This window comes from Antennarius striatus, chromosome 4, assembly GCF_040054535.1.
Source record: "Antennarius striatus isolate MH-2024 chromosome 4, ASM4005453v1, whole genome shotgun sequence".
Taxonomy (NCBI): domain Eukaryota; kingdom Metazoa; phylum Chordata; class Actinopteri; order Lophiiformes; family Antennariidae; genus Antennarius; species Antennarius striatus.
Window position 1 is genome coordinate 22436258 of NC_090779.1, and position 17772 is coordinate 22454029.

The following is a 17772-nucleotide window of genomic DNA, read 5'->3' on the forward strand; positions in this document are numbered from 1 at the left end:
TTTTCATGGACGGCTGCCAACCCCCCCCCCCCCCCTGTATCTTCCGTCCGTTGTCATTTTCTCATTTATTTCCTCCCCTCTCCCATTTCCTCCCCCCGTTTAGCCGTTAATAAACTCTTGAGGCTGTTTTTGTTTTAGACCACAACTGGCGCCACCATCGGCGCGGTGTTGCCAAGGTCGGGCAGGGCGTGGTCTGCCTGGATCCGTCACCTCCACGCCAGCGCCACCATCTGTGTAAACTTGCAAAAGACACGCCCGCCTCCTGCTTGACCCGGGAAAGGTCAGCAGGGCACGCGGAGGATGCCGAGCCCCCGTCTGAGGAGACCCGATCGATCAACAGCCGACCGCTCCAGTGAAGAGCTCTAGATTGACGTTCACGTCTTGAGGTCAAACACCAGGAAGGGTTTTGGTGAATGACTCCAACCCCCGGGTTGGATCCAGTTCCACCATCAGATGGTAGGGTTTCAGAGAGCTGGGGGGCATTTTGGAGGGGTTGGGAGGGCTTGTTCTAATCTCCCGCCTCCCATCAGATCCATCTGTGCGGCGCCGGCGCGTCGTTCTGTGCCGCCATGTTAGCACATACAAATATATACTTTCCTGTCAAGTCGTGCCCCTCGCTGGGCTACAGGAGGCGAGAGCAGATTGACAGCGGGTAGTGCTGATGGTGGTTGGGGGGGGGGACGTCTGCTATCGCCTCATTGGCAGATGGGAGCATGTGACCTGATGGATTATGGAAGCAGGTCTGTGCTGGTCGGTGATATAAAACCAGACCAGACTAATGGAACATGTTTTATTTCCAGCTGCTCTGAATCGCAGAAGGCGACATTAACGCCGCCGCCGCCGCAAATCCATCATCAGCGCCCGGCTGAGGGGAACCGTTCCCTCGGGCCCATTAGCAACAGGTTTGACACGTGTGATGGGCGCCAAAGCCACTCCCAATGTGTTGGTGGTGTGTGTGCATTTATTAATATTTTTTTACTTAAGCTCAGTCTGCTGTAAAGATGGAGCTGCTCTGAGGAGTGCGAGCAAAGCGATGTTCACAGATGCTAATAAGCTACACACGGCGCCACACTCGTCCCGTCAGTTGTCAGCGTAGGTAAGCTTCTGAGTCGTACAGCGGGATGATTTGGTGTTAAGTCTGTCTCTCTTTTCCCAGATATCTCTGGGTGAGCAGCTTTTTTTTATCCGAGACTCCCTTTAGGAGCTGGTTGCTGCCCCCCCTCCTCCTCTTCCTCTTCCTCTTCCTCTTCCTCTTCCTCACCACTGTGTGAAATGGAAATGCTTTCCTGTTCGTTAAAGGTTTCCTCATCGCTGCCTCCTCCAGGAGAGAGATCAGTTGGAGTTCTCCAAACGCGCCGGCGGAGAGTTCCGGCGTGGCAGCGGTGGTGAAGAGGAGCCAATAATAATACAGAAAATTGCTTCTTCTTTATTTTTTTTAAATTTTATTTCTTTAAATTAAATCTGTTTGGAGAACTTTTTTTTTCTTCTTTTTATTTCTTTTTTTTTTCTTTTTTCTTTTTTGCGTCTGACAACACATAAATTAATTCCGGCGACTTGTCGCTTCACATTAAAGCATGAAGCGGCCTGCTGGCGTCAGGGAGAGCAATCCCTTCGCCTGGTTGCCATGGCAGCAGGTGTGTTGGACTTTTAGGTGACAGCCGGTGTGCCAAAACCGCTGCCCACATCCATCCTGGAGGCTCCTCTGAAGGGGGGGGGGCAGTTTTACTCTGAGGGAACATTATGGGATGTTGAACTTGTCAGTGGTCAAATCTACATATATCTAATGATAATAATAAAACTATCAATGCTTCCATCTGTATATCTTTTCCTCCTCTTCCTCCTTCCAAACCCCCATCCTCGCCTCCATCTGCCCTGAAACAGTGTAGTAGCCCCACCCCACCCCCGCCTTACGCCCCCCATGCACCCCCAGCCCCGTTTAGGCGTCCCGCTGCAGCGCCGCTCTTAATCACACCTGGTGGAGCAGATGTCCGCCGGGGCAGACCAGCTCTTCCTCTTCAGGGCGGGGCGTCTGCACATCTTCCTGTCCCCTCCTCGTCTTCTGCCTCCCCTGTGGGGGGGGGGCTCAGACAGGAAGCACCGGTTCCCCAGCTTTACCCCCTGCTCTGTTTATTTCAATATTAACTCTGCTTCCATGTGATGATGAGGTTGATGAGGAGGAAGGGGGTGGGGGGGGGCTCCTCTTCCTCCCTGTTGATTTATTATGAGGCACAGAATTGATGCTGAAGGAATCCGGAGCGGCTGCGATCCGGAATCGATGCTCGGCGCTCTTTGTGAGGGAATCTGAGCAACAGCAGGTGTTGACCTTTTAAAATGGATCGGCGCCATAACGACGCGCTCACGCTGATCTCGCCTGCATTAGGAGGTCCTTTATGGGGGCATTAGGAACACAGTGTTGTTTTTCTATAATTACATTGATAGAAAGGCATATTTAGCGGAGTGCTAGCCTGGAGGGGTTGGGGTATAATGTGCCAGTCAATCAGTTTGCTTGATAACTCCTGATGTTCATGCGTTAACCAGACACGGCCGTCTCTATTAGTGGATATGAAACGACTTTAGAGGAGAAGGATTCCAACTGACCGCCTCCCCACCCAGACCTCCGGAGCAGCGGAGGCCGACCCCCCCCACCCCCCACCACACCCCCGCCGCCGGATGGAGATTAAAAACGCTTTCTCGCTTACATTTCATGGTTTCTAGCCATGAGTTTTTATTTTGTGTGTCCGGGTTTGGAGATATCCACCTCTGAGATCTGTGCTGCTGTGGAGGTGAAGGAAATAGTTTGTGCTGCTCACAGCAGTGAAAAATTGCATTAAGAAATCCAACAGCAGTGCACCTTTTTCCCCCCAAAAAAAGTAGTCCCTATAGCGTTCAGGAGGGGGCTGTATCTCTAGAAGGGGATTTCAGGATTATTCTACCTGTTCTGGTCACTGATTTTAATCTGGTCTGCTGTGATTTTTCACCCCTGAATCAGTAAAGGTTAAACCCAGCCGGTTATCTGCTGCTTTTTTAGCTCATCCTCTAATTAAAGTCTGCAGAAACACTCCACTGCATTTTGCACCCATGAATTTTATCATTCAAACTCTCTATTAGTGCTAAATCAGCTTAATTCACAGCGTGCGTATTTTAGGAGGACTGCTGTGATGTCACGGATCATCTGGTCTGATTTTTATCTGCAGCCAAACTGCTTTTAAATCGACTTATTTTTATATCCTGATTGCGTTCTTAATCAAGAAATGACCTTTCCATCATTCAGAATGAGACGATTTATATTATTACCAATATTAGAAATAACAGTGATCGTGTCTGGCGGTCACATGACTCTCCAGCTCATAGTGGGGAACATTATATTAGAAGGTACAAGTATTTTATTACTCTCCTTTTTAGTATTCATCCTGCTATCACCTCTGCTCTTCTGGGGTGGAGGAAGATAAAAACAAAGCTGTCTGCAACGTCGATGCTGCAAAACTTAGCAGCAAGAAAAAAAATACTAGAAATAAGAAAAATGATCTGCCAACTGAAGAGGAACATTTCACTCAAGATGGGTTTTTAAAACAAGTAGAAGAATCTCCCAGGACTGATGGTATCTGAGACCGACATCACCACACTCTTTCCTGCTTTCATCTGACACAAGATTCTATTCCTTAAATCCGACAAAAAAAAAATCATCCAAGATTGGATTTAAATCTGATTTGCGACCTGAACCGGTACACAAAAACACTTGACTGGATCAGAAAAGAGTCAGTTTTTCAGCATGGAGGAAAACATGCAGACAGAAACGTGCTATTATTTAAAATCAGGCCAAACATGTCGGAAATGTCTCCTTTATTATCTATAACGGTTTATCCTCTGGAGGGTCACGGTCATCCGGAGCTGATCCCCGGAGGAGAGACAGGAAACGACTTCCAGCCGACGCGATAGCCGCTTCTTCCTTTCCACCGCCTCGCATCAGCCTCCATAACCTGGAATAAACTGATTCTAAGCACTAAATCCTATTTCAGGAAATTTTAAAAAACCCATTTCCTCCAATGGGATGAAAATAAAATCCGAATATGATCGTTTAATACCTCGAAAATAAAATAATTTGAGAATGTTTCTCATTATTTTTTTTCCCCACAGTTTCTTATATAATATCATAAAAACCTTATTGGATTTGTTTCTTTTTGTCACATTCGCAGAAATTCTTTCATATGATAAAACATTTTTCTCTTAAGTGAAGTAATCCTGATCAAGATGAATGCCCCTGTGCTGCTACAGCTAAAAATGAGAAAGAAATTAACTGCAGGCAGTAATAAAAATGTAAGATGGATGCGAGAATGATGAATGTAATGAAGCCTTAGAAATACCCAACAAACAATCCCCATATTTATTAAAGCTTATCAGAGTCATTCTGTTCCTGAAAGGCGGCGATGAAATAGATCAAATGATCGTCGGTGTTGATCAAGAAAATTGTGATAATTCTAATTTCAAGCCTGTAAGAAGCAGAAGGAATGAAGTTCTAATGGAAAACTAGAACCTCACCGTCATAATGCACCCACTCCCCCACCCCTCCCCACACCCCCTCCACCCCCCTCCGTCCATCCAGCATCGATCCGGCTCTTATCTCCCCTCTGATCCCTGTGTTATTCCAGGAGCACTGGGATTGCTTTAATGATCTATTGACCTCATCCATCCATACAGTCGACCACAATGGACCGACTCCCGGAGAGCAGCCGGAGGGGCGCGACCCCCACCCCACCTCCACAGGCGGTGCCCCTCGCCCTTTAACCCCCTGGAGAAATTTAACGTGGCCCTGAAGTCTCTTCCAGTCTCGGATGACTCGACTCCATCACGTGGCCGCGATCCATCCGCTTCCTGTCTGTGTGCGTTTCATTTGTTCATCCACTCCTTTTTGCTTAGAATAAAAACTCCAGGATGAGTGGAACCAGTTTGATTCTGGATCCCACCCAGTTTATCCTCCCTACATGTTGGACTCACGCGGCTCGCAGTGCGTGCAGGTATACTGGTGCATTCTGGTACATCCAGACGAAGTGTGAAGAAACCACTTAAACACCTCCGACACGTCTGATGGGATCGCGGCCTGTGTCGCTTTGGCACCTTCAGACGCGACTCGAGTTGTTATGACATGTTGAGCGCATCGCGGGTGCGATCCTCCAGGATTTGCTGAACCCGATAAAGATCTCTCCTGTTTGCTTCATTAGTCGGGTTCTTCTTCTCTGTTTATGTTCTGCTAGCGTTTCCTGCCACTGACTGTTTCAGTGCTGGTTTCTGTTGAAGCCTCTTAGTTGGTCGCCGTAACAACAGAAGGACTCTCATCCGCCAGGATGACTTGAGATGCTGACGCGGCAGAGGAACGTGATGGTAGCATCTCACCAACTCCCCACCACTTCCTGTTTTCCAACCCTCAGCTGTTTCACTTCCTCCTCAGGAGTCTGACTTACATCCCTGTGTCTGGTTATAAACTTCCTCTTCTCCACTTCCTGTCTGTAACTCCTGCTGAGCTCCTGAAAAAGTTTTAGTCATCAGACATTTTGATTTGATGTCATCGAGAAGTTAAGCTAAGCTAACCGCACTGGACAATTTAGTGTTTTGCATGATTTAATCACCGTTAGCAGCAGCTAACAGTAGAAGTCAGACATATTGTAGGGGCGGCAGTGGCTCAGTGGTAAAGCGGGCGGTAGAGCGGGTCGTCCTATGATTTAAGATCGGCGGTTCGATTCCCGCTCCCACCCCCCCAAAAATACCCGGAGGTGAGCTAACAGTGGGAGGTGTCAGCTCATCTCCGGAGCACTGCCGAGGCACCCTTGAGCAAGGTGCCGTCCCCTTTACAAATTGCTCATTTTGAGGCGCACCAAGAAGGAGCTGCCTGCCACTCTACCTCCCCTGCATGCCTACAGGCCCCTTTGTGTGTGTGTGTGATACAGGGGCCTGTACTCACAAATATGTATGCATGCGTTTGTAATCAGTAGCTAGAGTGTGCTTTCTTAATTTCCCTTCGGGGATCAAACCAGTATATAAAATTTAAAAAAAAAAATATTGGACACTATAGGTGGTGACCAGTTTTAAGTGCTTAACGTCAACAGTCCAGAGCAATGGAGAGTGTGGAAAAGAGGTGAAGAAGCGTGTTCAGGCAGGATGGATTGGGTGGAGGAAAGTGTCAGGTGTGATGTGTGATAGAAGAGTTTCAGTTAAAATGAAGGGAAAGGTGTACAAAACTGTGGTGAGACCAGCGATGTTGTTTGGTCTTGAGACAGTGTCACTGAGGAAAAGACAGGAGACAGAGCTGGAGGTAGCAGAGATGAAGATGCTGAGGTTCTCTCTGGGAGTGACCAGGAAGGATAGGATCAGGAATGAGTACATCAGAGGGACAGCACATGTTAGAGGGTTTGGAGATAAAGTCAGAGAGGCCAGACTGAGATGGTTTGGACATGTCCAGAGGAGAGATAGTGAATATATTGGTAGAAGGATGCTGAGTTTTGAACTGCCAGGCAGGAGGCCTAGAGGAAGACCAAAGAGGAGGTTTATGGATGTAATGAAAGAGGACATGAAGGTAGTTGGTGTGAGAGAAGAGGATTCAGAAGACAGGGTTAGATGGAGGACACTGATTCGCTGTGGCGACCCCTGAAGGGAAAAGCCGAAAGGAGAAGAAGAAGAGCTGGTGACCAGTTTGGACGCTGCGTGATGAAAGTATTTTGTTGTCCAGAAGTGAAACGTTTTGCATTATTCTGTGTTGGAGTCTTGGGAATGGTTCTAGTTATTGGTAGATATTCCTACGCCCGTAAAGAAAAGGTATTTATTTTGCCTAAAGTTAATTTATTGTCGGTTAATAACGCTCATATGCAGCTCAGCTGGTGTTCAGATTTACCGTCAATTCTTTAGTCGAGCTAAATAAATTGAAAACCATTGGATGTAAATGATGTAAACGTCTGGGCTTCAACACTCCTGCTGCTAATTTGTGTGTATGAATTATTGATATGCAAATTAATGATATGTGAGTGAATTCATGACCACAGATGAGTCGGAGTCCTCCTGATACCTGAGCTGCTCCTTCATGGAGGAGGTCAGGGAATGAACCCGGGAGAGGCCATTAAATTTTCAAGCAGATAAAGAATTTTATTCTCTTTTTTTTTTTTTTTTTAAACATGAACCTCCTTTTTTTTTTTTGACACGACAGGATTTCTTTGACTGTCAATTACCCGATTAATAATGAATGACTGACCCTCAAGAGGTGAAGCGAGCCGTGCGATAATCAGAAGGTTGCCAGTTTGAATTCCGCTCCATCCCAGTCCTTCTACGTTGTGTCCTTGAGTGAAAACACTTCACTCACTTGCCTCCCGTGTCTCACAGTGGTGTGTGAATGTGAATGTGTGTGTTTGATGTTGTGGAAGAGGCCGATAGCGTGGATCAGCCCTCGTGTTTCTGTGTAATCCGTGATCACAGATGTATTTTTCCGCCACCGGTCTGACTGTGGAATATTGGATTCAGTGTGAAGCGCTTTGAGCTCCCAGAAAAAGCCTTATAATATAAATCCAATCCATTATTATTAAAAGCCAGGAAAGAAACCTTTAAGGTTTGTTGCAGTTGTTTTTTTGGTTTTTTTTGTCCACTTCATTAACATTTATCTTGTTAATTAAATACGTCTGAATGGTTTGCTGCTAATCTTTGTTGGTGCTTTAAGTCTTAAAAGAGTCTTTTTTTTTCATTTGCTCCCCGTTATTTAATCTGTATTTGGATTTCTTGCTCGGCGACATGTTGATACGACCTGAAACTGAGCTCCGGGTCAGGTCACTCTGTTAATTGCTTTGATATTCGCCGATAAATTTTTAAAAATCATTCTTTTTTATTATTAAGTGCATGAACCAAAACCACACATGTTGTACGCCGTCAATCGGGCGGCGCTGCTGACATTCGACGCGTCGCTCTGGCGCTGAATTCTGATGATGAGCGGTGGCATCTTTGGGGCATGACCTCAGCGAACAGATCCCGTGATTGCGATTGCGAGCGGCGACGACACGCCGCATGTGGCGTTAGGAAATTAATGCTGCTGCGATCGATATCGGACAACTCTCAAGCAGCTCAATTTTTACACCCGCTGCAGGGAACAGATGGTGCCGGCTGATATCGCTGCTGGAGGTGGATCCGTGGCGGAGGAGTTACAGAGCGGGAGGAAGGAGGGAAGAGGTTACGCCGGCGTGTAATACTTCCTCACACAACGTGCATGGATGAACAATCCCCTAATCAGTTTTGTGTGATGAATAGCTAATTGTGCGGCGGCGGCGGCGGCTCCCGACTTCCTCGGCGCTTGACGCACGACCTCCTCTGCATCTTTCAAAACGGCAGCTGCGCGCCCGCTGCTATCGTCGTCTCTGTAGGCCTTTAGGTTTCTGTTGTTAGTGTCTTAGCTTTTAGCTGCAGGGCACAGATTTGTGTTCACGCTGTGATGGAGGGAAAAACATTGCAGCGACATTCAAATATTAAGATACACCCACAGGCGGAGGCCTCGGCAGCCGTCGCTCGTGTTGCGTTTTCTAGGACTGCTGATGAATAAGTGGAATAAATCCGTAATGGATGGGTTGGACCCGGCGTTGACGGGACAGGTTCCCCTACAGTCACCTGTCAGATTGAATCCCTAACCTGAGGGGAATAAGGGAAGTGTTGAAAAGCGTGTCTTCGGAGGCCGTTCCGCTCTTTTCAGGTCTCCTCTTGAGTGTTTCTGTCTGCGCCGTTACAGAGTCAAACCGAACCACGAGTTGGAATTCCTGAAACAAGCCCGGGCACATCTGGTTGTGATTGGCAGGAGAAAAAAAGGATCCTTGTGTTCTCGGATCTGGCAGCCAAATCCCGACCCAACCCAGCGTTTACCCAGCCAGCGCCAGTCGACTTGGAAAAACACGACTTACCCCGACTCCTGGCTGGCTCTCCTCAGCCCGTAGCAAAGACACCGCTAGCGTTCCTCTTCTTCTTCTCTGTCGTCTTTAATAAACTCCGTTCTGTCTCATTCTTTCCATTTCAATACGTGAAAATAGGGGCCGCCCTGAGCCAGGTAGACCCACAGCTTCATTACTTTTGGTGGCAACGCTTATGTCTATTGTGTCTAGGATAATGATGCCCTGGGGGGGGGGGGGCAGTGTGCGCTCGAATGTCTCTTTGCTCATCTCGCCACCTTTGTCGATGCAGGAGAAGGAGGGTAAATTGCTCCGAGCAGGGCGCCGAATGGAAAGACATTTCACAAAGGGTCGCTGAAATTCCTCCATGTGTTTCATTTTCATGTCGGGTAGGTCTGGATGCTCGGGTTCCCTCCTCCTCCTCCTCCTCCTCCTCCTCCTCCTCCTCCTTCTCCTCGTCTTCCTCCTTCATCAACCAGGCGTGTGGTGATGCAGGCGCCTCCAGCCGCTCCTCTCATCAGGCTCGTTACTCGGGCCGCCGTCCTACCTGCGGTGTCGGTTTAGGAGATGGCGCGGCCGCTTTCTCCCTGAAGGCTGGAGCTGAAAACGAGCCTTGTCACCTCGGTGGGTGCGATTAGCATTCCGACGCTCGGGCCCTCCGCTCGGACTCAGAGGCGGTTGAATATCCGTCCTGTTTTTGTGCTGCAGGGACTATTTGCTGTCCCTATTACAGCAGCCGAGCATTGTGGGTATTCTGCTGCTCAGTTTTTGGGCTTGAAGAGGCCCCGAGGTGGGGCCCTGCTGGTGATTCCACACATGCCACAGATCCGCTGACCCCCACCGGCGTAATGACGGCGGGGTTAATTCCCTGGGAGTGTCCCGGCGCTCCGAGGGAAGAGAGGAGGACGAGATACAATACGCCGCCGCTCTGACTCCTCCATGTAACACCGGGATCTGTTTCCGCTCCATCCTTTCTGATGGGATTTAAAAGCTGCCAATAATCCACTGGCATTGTAAGGAGCATCCCACCCCCCCACCCCCACCCCCACCTCCTTCATTCTCATGGATTTCTAAAGCTAAAAATAATTTCCCCACAAATGGGTGAGAAGGAGGGGGTTTGTTTTTTTTGTTTTGTTTTTTTTCTTGTTTTTTTTCTTAAACATCCTTAAATCATTGCTGAAATATTGGATGGGGGGGGGGTTTACTGGCACAGAGAAAGAAGTGGAATTACACCGCAGCAATCTCCCACTCCATCTCTGAGGCGCTGTAAGGCGAAGTCGAAATGCCCATTTCCCCGCCGCATTAAGTGCTTTGCGGGGCAGCGTTCGAGGCGGCGGGGGGGGTGGGAGGGTGGGGGGGATTGCATGAGAAATCATCCATTTGCATCCATTTTTCTCTCTTGGGATGGAGAGGGACGTTAAGTGCTGTTTTACTGTTCTTCGAAGCAGCCCCTTATAATGTTTAAAAATGAAACCGCAGTTCCGGCGCAGGCAGGAATGTCTCCGAATGACGCCTGGAAGACCTCTTGGTCCTGCTCGTATTTACTCCTCGTGGCTGTAAATCCTGCTGTTTGTTGTTCAAACTGCCAGACAGGAAGTAGAAAAGTGAAAAAAAAAACCTCCTACTGGATTCGGATCTTTTTGCTATCGCTCTAAATTCCAGCTGCTATCTGTGGCAGCTGTGAGTTGATGAGAGCGCTGCCAGTTTTGACTGTTATCTGCAGGCGTGTTGCGCATATGCACGCATGCAATGGTCGCCCTCCCCCTCCCCAAGTTTGTTACATAATGATGAGATATTGAGTGTGACCCGCTCCCACTTTTTTATCTCGCCATGTGCAGATTGCATTCTATAATCAAATGAGACAGATATTCTTTAATGGAAATCCTGGGCAGGGTCATGATTGCCAAGTTAAAGCCCCGCACTTCAAATCCTACGATGCCGCCTCGCATCCGCACATAATAGGAAAGGTTGTTCCTGCGGCGGCGAACAGGCTGTAATCATGTGTCCCGTCTTATTATTCCTGTATTTATGAGAAACCAAACTGGTGGTTTTGAGATGCAATAACAAAAACTGTCTCTAAGTAATCACCAATAAATCAGAGTCTTGTGGATGTGGTGGTGTTTTGGGGGGTGGGGGGCCACAGAGGGACACAAGCAGGTTCAGCATGCAGGAGCCGCTTTCCTCGGAATGAGGCTGGCTGGCATTGGGAGATGTCGGCTCAAATTGTATACGGTGCCATCCGGAGTGGAACCTGGCGGTGAATGTTGATGCCGACTCTCAGAGCCGGGAGGAATCAGGAAAACCGAGGATGGATGGAGCGTCGTCTCAGGCCCGCCTCTTCGCCGCCGCCAAGTCTCGTCTAAACAATCTCAGTTAGAAGTCAGTTTTCCTCTCGCCCCAGACTTCATGTATCCGCTAACAATCAGTGTACAGACCCAGATTTTTAGTGTTCAAGTGCTTCATTCAGATTATTGAAGCCTTTTAATCACAAAGTCTGCTGGTTTTCAGCGAGGAGCAGAAATCTGCTGATCATTTGTTTCCTGGATAAAGAAATAAAAACCTTCTGGACAATGAAGATTAGATGAGTCCTAAAGAGAACTTAAGCTACGCTAAGATCAGTAAAAAAATATAACACATACCAACGTTAAATACCACCCAAAGTTCTCGTCCAATCAGGCGACAGCGCCGTCGTATTCGCTTGTAATCTCCTAAAGGAAATGCATAAATCTAACATCCTCCAGGATTATTCGTTTATTATTCTCCGTTGAAAACGATTATTTTCTGCCATCCACTGTTGGCCAATCAGAGGCGGCGTTCCTGAATTAGGGGGACTCTGTAGCCAATGACTGGCCTGGGTTCCATCTTGTCACATCCACGCAGTAGTTTTTACCCCAGCAGACGCCCAGCGGTGCGTTTGGGTGCCTTCAAATGAGACCAGTTCATTAGGAATTGTTCCGTCGTGGGGCGGTACCTGGTCCAGCCCGCCGCGCAGCATCGCGAGTATAATTCAGACATCACATAAGGAGCGAGTTGTGTTTGTGCGGAACACAGTCATGCAGAAACAACCGTATGGAGCGTCTCAGCAGACTTAGCTGCAGCTGCCTGAAGATTAAAAGCCTTACTGCCAGAAGCAAGTTCTGGACGTTTGGACGGGCCTCTGTTTGCTCTGGCACCAGCCGAGCTCCACTCCCACCAAATAAATGGAAAACATTTATAATTCTGTGCCCTGAACTGTTTCTGTCTTTAATTCTGACATGCAAAATTCCATCAACATCAAACGAGTGTGGGAACTTCTTTTTCCCAGTTTGTTTCGTACATTTTTATTCGGGGGTGCCTGGAAAACACGGCGCCAAATTTTTTTTTTTTATGGCATTTCATCGGTGACGGAACCAGAGTTGTGGGCAGACGGAAGTACAAACCGCTGCATCAGAATGAACTCCTCCGTGGAATCGCCAGGGAAACAGGGATGCTGACGGTGAATCACCTAAATGGACTTTAAACGGTATAAACAGAACTTTAATTATACCTGAATAAAAGCAGAAGCGGCGGCGCTGAGAGGCAGAGCGATGATTGCATGATTGGAGGTTTAGCCTCGCGCCCGTCTGGCAGCTCCGGATGGAGGATGCTGGGGGGGCGGGGTGAATTTTAGCCCCTCTTTGCATCTCTGGAGTCTTCCTGGTGACTCGAATGCCTCCACTTGCCGGAGGGTTTGGCGTAGCTGCACAGATGTGACCCCCCCACCTCCCCAAAAGCACCAATACCCCCTCCAGGACCACCAGCCCTGAAGGAAGGGGATGCATTTGGCAGCTTCTCATTCAACGTGGGACTTCTGTCCCCAGATGCCCTCCCACCCCCCACCCCACCCCAGTGCCATTCCCACCCACCCATCCACCGCCGCCCTCTCATCCTGAGTGCTCTTTTGAAACAAAAGAAAGCTGCCAGGAGAGGGAATCCATCACAGAGTTGGCCCCCGGGCGCCACGGTTACCGTTGGTGCCCAAATGGAAAAACGTGCGCAGCACAACAAGGGGCGCGGTGATTCGAGGGCCTCTCGGCCCACCCTCCCCTCCTGATTATCCATCACCCCGGAGCTTGTTGAAAAATCATTTACTGTACACCAAGGTGATTGACGAGACCAAAACAGAGCGAGCCTGCCCATCTCGTCATCCCCCCCACCCACACACACACACACACACACACACACACACACACACACACACACACACACATGTAATACTCTCCCTCAGACGGCGGGGGGGAGAGACGCGAACACATTCCCAATGATCTGAAATTGTTCCTGGTTAAAGTTCAGAGAGATGGGGGTGTGGGGGGGGTCAGAGGTCCGTCGTTAACACCCCCGGTGAAATCACTTTGTGTCTGGTTCTCTCTTAGGAACCCTCAGCGGAGGAGTCGACCTGCTCGGTTCAGCGGCATCCATCACTGGAGAAGGACCGCAGCCAAAGATAAATGGTTTGTTTTTTTTCCTCCATTTGTGTGAAGTGAGCGCCGCACCAGGATCGGTCCTGGACCCAATTCTGACAATAAAAAAAAAAAAAAAAAAAGGGCATGCAGCCCGATCTGAGCGAGATAGACCCGTTAGCTTCAATAAGGAGGTTGTGTTTTTGTCAGCGCTGGTTCGTTTTGTCTGAGTGATTGGAAGGAGTTGTTGATGCCAAATATGGGCAAAGAAGCGGATTGTGTGACGTTTCACCGACGCGTCAAGCAGCAAAACAAGAAAATGGAAACTATGAATTCTGCAAATGTTTTGCGAGAACTTATGATGCCGATGAAATAATGAAATGTGATTCAGCTGTGACTCAAGCGAGGCGCCTCAAACGTGTCCGGACACAACGAGACAAAAGTGAAGTGAAGAAGAGGAAAACCTCTCCGCCCTCATGTTTCGATGTACCCGATGACGTCACACACTGAAGCTGACGACATCGTGAGATGCTTTGTTTTAAATAGTGACATCATACCTCCTGTTTGTCTTCGCTGAAACCTTTGACGTCAATTCAGAGACCGATGATGGGGAGACGCTTGATCATCTTCTTTTGCCGTTAGCGGCTGAAAGCTACCGTCTTCTCAACCCCGTCCCGTCTCGTCCGCTGTCATCGTCAGGTTCACTTAGCGTCTAAAACCTGCCTCTGATTGAAGGGAGACCTCCTCATCCAGCACGACTCCATCTTCCTTTGTGTATTTTAATATCCTCCTTCTGGCGCTGACGTTTCGTTCTGAGAGAGCCAAACCAGACCCTGGAACATCTTTTGTGTTTTTATCTTTTGTGCGATTGTCACTTTTGCCTTTAAGTGTAATTGGTTGGAATGGATTGAAAAGACCATTCATGTGCGAGGGTTAGAAATCTGCAGGTCAACTGTATTTCCCAGACTTCACCGCGTCTGTACCCTCGCTGTGATTCCATTTCCTAAAATTACCCACAACTATTGTTCCCGTCTCCTCATTAAACACAGGCACCCAAATTGCTATAATTTCTAAGAATTACCATTTATTCTGGCTAATCTTGCTCTCCTGGTGGGTAATGTGTGTCAGTCTGAGCTTCTGCGCATTTAATCCACTTTTAATTAACAAGTTCTTTAACATGGGGAGGAGAAAAAAAACACTAACTGTACATAAGAACACTCATTAGTGGAGTACACACACCGTGGAGTCTTGTTTCAGGTATGGGTTGGGACGGAGGTGAGAATATCGACAACCTCATCAGTTCAGATGGTGATGACTCGTTAAAACCTCGCTAACAGTTTGACGCTTAAAGAGATTTAAAAAAAAAAAAAAAGATCCAATAATTCATGAAATAAGCAAAGAGGAACCCAAACTGCAGATAGAGCCGTGAAAAAACGCCTCAAAGCAGTAAATTAAAGTCTTTCTGAAGCTAAAGATTCTCCCATCAGATCTGCAGAATCAGTGCTTTTTTCATACGTTATAATGTTCTTTTTCCTCCGTATGATTTTTAAAAGCCGAACCTTTCGCTTACCCTCCAGTATTTCTTGTGTTGTTCATCCTCTTCAGCATCTGACGTCTTCTCTCCCTGCCGGTGGAGCTTAATTAGCCGCTACACGGAGGACGTCCATGTTTGATTTCATTTTCCGAAAGGCAAACAACTGAGTCCAAGAAAAATCAAACAAACGCGGCCGTGTGGTTTGTGATGCGTCGTCGTGCGCGCCGGCCCGCCATCTGCTTGAGCTGATCAAAACACAATTGACATGTGTGCTTGTGCTGTGATGTTTTAGTCAGAGGCCTCGGTCTCCGAGGAAGCAGGAAGCGACGCCATCGACATTCTCAAAAAAGCTCCGACGCGTTCGATCCGAAGCGGGAAGTTGTTGTTTTTTTGTTTTTTTTTTGGCACGTCGGAGAGGACAAACAACAGCAGGCGTGTGATTGGAGGATGGCGGAGAGGCCCCACGCGGCCGCCTGGTGGTGATGCTCCGTCTCCGAGATAGCGATGCAGGACACGGCTGGCGGAGTCTGGGGTGGAGGCTCTCCAGGAAGAGAAGACGAGTCGATGTAGCGTTTGGTTGGAGAGATTAGGGAGGACAAAAACGGCTGTTTTTAATTTTCAGCGAGAAGCTGAATGAAGTAAATAAAAGATGTTTTTGTCATCGCCTTTAGAAACGACAGCGGATGAATCTCCCTCGCCTCCGAAGCGTCCCAAGTTACCATGGAACTGCTCGTAACGCGTTAAAAATCTGACTATATCGGCTTAAAAGCTGACATTTTACCTTAAAACTCCCCTCCCCTTTACGAGCCGCGGGAGACGGGGGCGTAATTAATATGGATTTTCATTTGCGGTGCGTTCCTTTCATCGGCGCTGAAGTGGAAGGCTCCATGACGGTGCATTTCTGCCCGCCGGGGGGAATTTATTTGCCCCTGGAAGGGAGTTTCCTTCGCTGCCGTCTGCAGAGGAAATGAATAAAGATGGCGCTTCACCCACAGGTGAATTCAGTCGTCTCCTCCTCACCCTGATGCCGATGGGATGGACCGGAGCGTCTGAACCCACTAACATTTGTTTTAGCCTCTGCTGTCTCCAAACGTAATCGGAGGAAACTTTCCGGTTGTTTTTGAGCAGGAATGGAAAAACTGGGAGTAAACTTGTCCATCTTGTGTTATCTCAGCATTTCTCCAGCAGCAGCTCTCCCAGGCAGTCATGACAGGATATTGATGGGCCCTTTCCTCCAGTCTCCTCTGCTTCCCCCCCCCCCAACCCATACCATCTACCCCCCCCCCCCCCGCCTCCAGCCCCGTCCTGGATTCATCCAGGACAAAGAGTTCAAACTCCAGGCAGAGAGGAGCTGTCTGGCTCTGTGTCAGCCATCCTCCTCCCCCCCTGAGGCTGCAGAGTTCAGATGTTAGAGGGGGGGGGGGGGTGTTGAAAAAAAACCCAAACTCAAACAGAGGGATTGGGGGGGGGTTGAGGCCTGTTAACATAAGCGAGTGGCTGTCATGCATTTTGTTAGAATCAACACTTTTCTTTGGGCGGCGCGGCGGAGAAGGATTGCTTGTCGCGGGGAGGAGATGGTTGTCAGGCTGTGTTTGTGCCCCGAGGATGGAGGCTTCTTCATTTCTGGAGGAGCTGGGGGAGGGCGGGGAGGGTGCGGGTGTGGGGGGGGTGGAGGTGCAGCTTTTGGAGCAGGGGTGAAGTGGGAAAAATAGCTCTTTTTATCTAAGCTCCTCTTCAGATGATGGTGACTGGTCATTTTTATGGACGACCCCACGGCGGATGGGTGGTGGGGGGGTCAATGGGCCAGGCGAGTGGAACAGGAGGGGGGGGGGGTGTGCAGTCAATCAGCACTGGAGGAGATTTGTTGGTTGTCCGGTGCAGTTGAGTGGGACTCCCGTTCTGCTGTGACTGATGGGAAATCTGTGTGTGATGCAGAAGAGGAACGGCAGCATCAGGACCGCCGAGCAGAACGTTCTTCTTCTCTGCTAATTAAACGCCGACTGCACTTCAGCAGGGTGGCAGCATCGCTCCATCCGTTCCCGGCAGACGTTGATTTCCTTTTTGCGCTCGTCTCATTTGGTTCGCCGTCGTTGGCATTCATCAGTCAGAATTTAGCATCATTCAAATCGAACCGGAGGAGGAGCTGATTGGATTTTGATTCCTAATATAAAGGTCAAGGACGCCGTGATGTACCTCAGCGTGGGAGGGAATTTATTACACATGCACAAGCATCCGCTCACACCCAAGCGGATGAGAATGTGGAGGTCAAAGGTCGCTGTGACCTCACACGACACGATTTAGGTCGTAAACCCGGAGAATTGATGTTCAATGTGAGGGATTTCACAAATATTTTCGAGAATAAAATGAAAGGATGACATTTTCTATCCAAAACAGAAAAGGTCGATGTGACTTCATAAAAACGCTCTTCAGGCCGTTATTGCCCACCATCACTCAGGAGGGGGGGAGGAGACCGGGAACATATTTCACCACCAGGCAGACGCTGATCTTCATTTTCCACCTTGAAACTTTGCTGTTAGTGTGAGATTTACATCAGTTTTTTGTTTTGTTTTTTTTGCCTCTTTTGCATTAATCATGTTGGTTTTCTTTGAGTTAACGGCTAACGCTACCTGCTACGAGTCAGCGGTTGACTGTTCCTGTTACGTCTGTGATGTCATCAGCTGATAATCAAGCTCATTGTGATCGTGACCCATCGATGAGTCTCACGTGTCTCAGGTGTACGGCAGCCCTGAAGGCCAAATAAAATTGCCAAATTGAAAACATTTGACTTAAATTAAAAAAAAAAGATGAAACACGGCTACCTATCAGGAATCACAAATGTGTTTTCCTCTTTGTCATTTCCATTGTCCCCCTCAGGCTGAGGTGTGATTTTTGTGTTTGTACCACCCTAAAACAACAACAA

General features: G+C 48.4%; 1 protein-coding gene across 1 annotated transcript in view; it reads left to right on the forward strand.

Moving 5' to 3' along the window:
* The window catches only part of plxnb2b (plexin b2b), a 111542-nt gene that overhangs the window by 39532 nt on the left and 54238 nt on the right, over nt 1–17772 (forward strand). The window contains exon 3 of the mRNA XM_068312349.1: nt 13292–13369. The gene's annotated coding sequence lies outside the window, so the exon portion shown is untranslated. The remainder of the gene's footprint in view (nt 1–13291; nt 13370–17772) is intronic.